We start from the raw sequence: 6,992 nt of genomic DNA on the forward strand, positions 1-6,992 counted from the left end.
TATGATGATGATGATGATGATGATGATGATATAAAGTTGTTCATCTGTAGGCCTCTCTCACCATTGTCTGGAGATATACTGGACAACTGTGGCTTTTCACATTTTGTTGCTTTAAAAAAGCTTTAATATAAGAAATAGTAAACCCTCACATTTTACACTATGGAGTGGTTTCCCGAACATGGATTAGCTTAAGCCAGGACTAGACCTTAGTTTAATTATGAAATATAACTAGTTTTAACAAACATGCCTTATTTGTGTGCATTTTGAGGCAAAACAAAGGGCACTGATGTATTTCATGATATGCCATTGCAAGTTGTTTTCAGTTTGGACAGCTCTTACATTTATTTTAGTCCAGGACTAGTCTAATCCCTGTCTGGGAAACTGCCCCTATGCCCCTTCTTTTTGAAGACATTTGTACACTTGAACAAACACATGAACTTTATTTTTAGCTGTGTTTTTCTTCATAGCCGTTTCTTAGACTTCTGCTATGTTTTGACGGTTCAGGAGGAACTTAAGGTAGTGGCTGTTTGCCTTTCATTCTCGGCTTGCATGGCTATATGCAATGGAACGGAACGGAACATGCCGGGTTGCCAGATCTGCATAACAAAACCAGCCCAATTGCTAGTCAAAACTTGTCTGATAAACACAACACAAATTACAAAACTTTGATTTTAAAAATGCAATCAACTTACTTTAAAATTAATAGCTGATGAGCATCGAACAGCTGATTTATTTAACTTGTGAAAAAAACTTCAGCAACAGTTAAAAAGTATATAGTCCAATAAATGGACAAACATTGTATGATCCTGCATCTTTTACAAAATATATATGTTTATATGTATTCAGACCACTTTACTTAATGATTGTTATCAGGATGTGAGAAGCTTTTTAATCAGCGTAATGAAAACGTTTCTGGAACAATCACCTACAATGCCTTTGAATATAATTGGAGAGAGTCTTTATATATCTACAGCCTTGGTCCCTCACTTTATTTAAATGTGTAATGCCTGCCTTGTGAAAAAAATAATTCCTCTAAAAGCTTAGAAAGTAATACTGTACTATATATCTCTTGAGAAATTAGATACATTTTTACATGGTTATATTGTATCATTCATGTCCAATGATTGTCATGTTGTGTGCAATGCAAATTTGATACTTAGGGTTACACTACACTTAAAAATTGTTGGGTTGTTTTTAATCCAGTGCTTGTTAAGGACAAAACACAGGGCTGGGTTAAAATGACCCAATGCTGGGTTGCCTTTCATTCTTGCTCGGCATGCATGGCTTATATGCAATGGAACATGCCGCGTTGCCAGATCTGCATAACAAAACCAGCCCAATTGCCAGTGAAATCTAGTCTGAAAAACGCAATCCAAATTCCAAACCTTTAATTTAAAAAATGCAATCATCTTACTTTTAAGAGTAATAGCTAATGAACATCAAACTGATTTAATTATTTAACCTGTGGAAAAAACGTATATAAGTAAAAAAATAATAATAATAATAATTGGGCAAACATGGTATGATCCTGCACCTTTTACAAAATATATATGTTTTTATAAATGTATTCAGACCACTTTACTTAATGATTGCTATCAGGATGTGAGAAGCTTTTCAATCAGCTTAATGAAAAAGTTTCCGGAAAAATGTCTTTGAATACAATTGGAAAGAGTCTTTATATATCTACAGCCTTGGTCCCTCACTTTATTTAAATGTTTAATGCCTGCCTTGTGAAAAATAATACCTCTAAAAGCTTAGAAAGTACTATATATCTCTTGAGAAATGAGATACATTTTTACAGGTATATTGTATCATTCATGTCCAATTGCAAGTTTGATACTTAGGGTTACATTACACTCTAAAAAGTGCTGGGTTGTTTTCAACCCAGTGCTGGGTCAGGACAAAACACAGCGCTGGGTTAAAATGGCCCAATGCTGGGTTGTTTTAACCCATGGCAGCAAGAAATTGTGGCTAAAACATGGCAAAATTCGGGTTGTCAGGTTAAGTGAAACAGACATCTAACCATAGCCCAAGAATAGATGTGTAGATGCTTAAAATATGTAAAAGAAATAAAAGCAAACACTTTCAACATCTGTTGACTTTGCTTAGATGATGTAATATTGCTAAAATGACATGTAACCAAATTCAAGGTTATTTAAGGTAGAAGTGAGTAACTCATACCCAGACTATTTGGGGTGGGGACATTAATGCTTTAATCTTACATGTCTATAGTTTTATTCTCTATATTTGCATTTGTAACTTTTTTGACCCCTTAACAGATCTTGTATCAATTAATTAACTTTAGATTGGATAAAAAGGGGCAGTTCCATCCTTATGGGTCAAATTTTATCTGAAATGCTGTTTTTCTAAATAATCTTTCTTATGTCTGTTTATATGGTATAACATTAAAGATTTTTGGCCAAAAGGCTGTTATGTGGTGTGGGGCCAGGGTGAGCCAAGCCTCCGATTGGGTGGGCCAGGCCCACTCTGGCCCCCCGTGGAGCCGGGCCTGGCTTGAACAGTTTTGATAAAAGAAAAGAGTTTGCACTCACATACTCTATACATAAAAATTTGCTGAATACAATCCTTACTACAACAATCAATCGCATTCGGTCCATCCTAACATGCACAGTGAAAAGTAATGCAGCAGTATTACATTAATGAATCATAATAAACATATGAATCACAAGAATACGGTCATCATAAATAACCACTTTTGGTAATACTGTACATAAGAAAATTTTGCATTGATAGACTGTAGATAAATCATACATTCTTAAAAATAAAGTTTTTTCTAAGGCTGTAAGGTTCCATAAAGAACCTTTGACATCAACAGAACCCCACATCACAGAACCTATTGGTTCTTTTAAAAAATCTTTATTTTTAAGAAGTTACAGTAATCTCCTGATAGTCTTTCAATAGCGAGCGTTTAGCTAATGCACTGTAATGTGATGTTTGGGGAAACACGGGCATCTTAATGGGCAGTTGGCTGATGCTGTGAGTCTCTGCTGTCTGGTGAGGAGAGTCTGACTCAGCATCAATCCACAGCCTGTACACTTCTGTCTGTCAGCACACACAGGCCTGCTTCTGTCCTATCTCAGTACACAGTCACGTAACATCACACACCTCTCTCTCTCTCTCTCTCTTTTCCTCTCTCTCTCTGGTGTGTAATCAATCCTCTATTATCAGCGGTCAGAGAGGATGTGAGCTTCAGAGGAACAGAAAAAAGAATGCAAGTTACTTTCCTAGTTTTATTTTGGTGTGCGATACTGGCATGAATAGATTTGACTTTGTTTTGCCAAAGCGTAATGTCAAATATAGAAACAATAGTGCAATGAAAAAGTGGGATAAACAAATAAAATAAATCTCAGACAAACATATTGAATATGTTTTAAAGGGGACATTTCACAAGACTTTTTTAAGATGTAGAATAAATCTTTGGTGTCCCCGAGGTACATATGTGAAGTTCTAGCTCAAAATATAATATATATAATTTATTATAGCATGCTAAAATTGACACTTTGGAGCTGCGAGCAAACATTTGCAGATTTTGGGTGTATCCTCTATGAACGCAGACACTGATCTTTTGCTCTGCACTGTGTCCTGTGGTTGGATACTGCAGATTAAAGGTACATTCACACTATAAGCGACTTTGTCACTGTGTGTCGCTCGTCTCTTTCAAAAGAGGCATCTCTATATCTGGTTGTCATAAACAAATGAGTAACATCCACTCCAGTAACTGACGAGAGACGGATGATGTGAACTCCACTTCTTCGTTCTCATTTGTAGTCGCTCCTTTATTTGCATAAAGTTAAACATTTTTCAATTTTGTCATGCATCTGGAATCGCCCCATCCAGTTGCCAACGGTCACTGTCGCCGGAAGTTGCCAAGCTTCCATGGAAATCAATGAGTGCGTTTACATGCACAGTCTTACGCCGATTATGCTTAATAAACTGATAACACGTGGGGTCATGTAAACGCGTAAAACTGTTTTCTTTAATCGGGGAAAGCTCATAAACGGCGTAAGCAAAAACCGATCGGCACAGGTAGTTTTTTGCTCATTACACCGATTTTGCGTGGCATGTAAACACCTTAACCGGCTTTCTCACGGTTTTGTCCATGTGCGCATGTCTCCGCGTATGAAAGATAAACGTCACATGCGGAAGTAAGCGCAATGTAACGCATAAAAGTCTCCGCTTGACTAAAGCAGTTGGCAGAGAAACTGTTAAAATAGAAGCTCATGTTACATTTACAGGTTCTGTAGACACGAGAAGAGATACACAGTACAGCTTAAGACAGATATGCCGTTGGCTTTTTGATCGACTATTATGTACTATAGGTGGTGACGTCACTGCGAGATAACTGATAATTCTGCAAGTACCATGTAAACGCAGTTGTCTGCATAGCCGGTTTATTGATTTGCATGTAAACGCATGAAAACAGTTTTCTATAATAAGCAGATTTTTGATAGTTATCCGCTTACTCTGTGCATGTAAACGCACTCATTGAGATCGCATCGCTCTGCTACTGCTAGTCTGAATGCAGCTTAAGGGGCGATATTATCCCCTTCTGACATCACAAGGGGAGCCAAATTTCAATGACCTATTTTTTCACATGCTTGCAGAGAAAAGTTTACAAAAACTTAGTTACTAAGTTTTACTAAAGCCTTTTTACTTAGTAACTGGGTTGTTATTTTTAACATTTTCTATGTTGATAGAAGCAACGGGGACCCAATTATTGCACTTATACATGGAAAATGTCTGATTTTCATGAAATGTCCCTTTAATTTTTTTTTTTTTTTTTTTTTTTTTTATTTTTTTTTTTAGGAAAACTAGATAATAAGCTATGCATATTTTCTTAATGCTAGCCTGAAAGTTTATCTGGTTTGTTACGACATTATTGCAACACAATCTCATGGCAATATGTAACTACATTACTTTATGGAGTGGCTAATTCGTGTGATCTTATTAGTATACCAAGTTTTTGTATAATCTACTTTCGCTCCAGTTTCGCCCTGGGTCTTCATTACTGCAGTACTTCTTTACGGCTTTGTATTATTCACATTGTAAGAATTAATGTGACTTAGATGGCTCAAAAAATGGCTTAAGTAAAATAAATGAGATATACAGTGGTATAGTAAATATAAAAAGAATCTGCCAGAGGCATAAATGTAAAAATAAGACTAAATGCACCAACGATAATGATAATAGCGATAGTCTCTCTCTGTCTCTCTCTCTGAAGTGAAAGTGCCTCATTGGCATTAGCATTGCTGGTATGATAGTGTTGATTGCATGACTTTATTGGCATCTCTCGGTTTCATTCTGGCTTTTAGAGCAGTGGCTAAATTAATTGCATTAATGCACCGGTCCGGCTGTGCAATGCTGAGTCTGAGACACAGGTACCAATCTCAGTAGAATCGATTTCCAGCTGTCAGGACGCCAGCTGCGGAGAGCAGATGGACCCTGATGCCTATTCCTCCAACTTCCTGTTCACTGTGCTTTGTGCACAAATCTAAATACCCACGTGGGCACTGCGTCTGCTGTCCAAATCTGTGCCCACATCAGACAGGTGGGCATAGACACAGGCCTGGCTAACATAAAGTGAAATAAGTGACAAGCAGAAGTTTCTTCATTTATTTTTTACGTTGTGCTGCATCTGTGGAATATGCAAAATGCAACTTGAGTAAAGCAATGGTGTTGTCCATATGTTCAGTTGAGTTATTTAAAGGCTTTAGTATGCCTTGAGAAACAAAGGCAAGGTTTTTACATCCTTATGGGCCACACATCTGTCAGTCTGGTATAATGGTGTTATGTCGTATTTTGGGGTGAACCTGTGCTGGGGATTACATTTGGTACCGGATTTAAGTTAAGCACTGCAGGTAAAGATTAAAACTTTGTGCCCAAAACATCCTAACTGGACTGACAGATTAGACTCTCTAGAATTAACCAACTAACGCAGGAAAAATGGTACTAATTTACAAATGCCTGCCTTCGGTTGGATTTATAGCTTCATGTTATTAACAGTAAAAGTCCACCACCCTGTCCAAACCATTTTGTCAATGGATTAAGTCAAGCATTACAAAATAAACAATGCCTGAAGTATTTTAGGTCTTAACATAGTTAATAAGGATTTATGCGCTGTTACATGTGTGGGATTTTTTCTGTTGTTTTAATTGTATTGACACACCTGCCTGTGATCACCCAAGTACGCAAGAGGTGTTTGTCTATTTAATTAATTGTTTGTTGAAAATGTAATATTGTTTAAATATGCCCAACTGAACATAAGTAATGGATACTTTGCATAAACCTGAATTATAAAAAGCATTTAAAGCTTCAGTCATGTTTTCGGCTAAAAATAAACAAAAGTCAAGTTATTTGGCAAGTACATAAAGAATCAGTGTCTCTTTGCCATACTTTGATTCACAACGGTGAGCTTATAGTCATAATTTATAAATTTAAGATGGAAATGCATGTCTAGTTTAGTATGACGCCTGATATCAATCATATTAAATCTCTGATAGTCAAAATAAAAGTAAATACCTAGTAAATTATTATCAAAGATATTCAAATGAGCAATAATACCATTTATTATATTATATACTTAATTTTTAATCATTTTCCAGTTTGGTGGTTTCTTGTGCGCTCATGTAGAGGTGCTTACATTGAAAAGTGTAATTCTGTGTTGAAAAGTGTGGCGCGGTAGACGCAATTCCGCCTAGACGTGCAAATGGTGCGAATTGAGTGTGGCCGGGGAGTTGAAAATTTTGAACTTTGGCGGAAAAACGCACTGCATTAACTAATCAGGAGCTTTCTCTAGTAGTGACATGAATACAGAAAGCGAGCGGATTCGCAGAAGCTCCTCCCATGACACGAATTTCCGCGTGAATGTCTCGATGACTACAATTTCACGCACGGCTTTAACGCGTGAATGAAGCGAGTAAACACAAAATGTTCAAGCGACAAACTAGACGTGGTAGACGCGAATTTGACGT

This window comes from Paramisgurnus dabryanus, chromosome 9, assembly GCF_030506205.2.
Source record: "Paramisgurnus dabryanus chromosome 9, PD_genome_1.1, whole genome shotgun sequence".
In the NCBI taxonomy this organism is placed as follows: Eukaryota; Metazoa; Chordata; class Actinopteri; order Cypriniformes; family Cobitidae; genus Paramisgurnus; species Paramisgurnus dabryanus.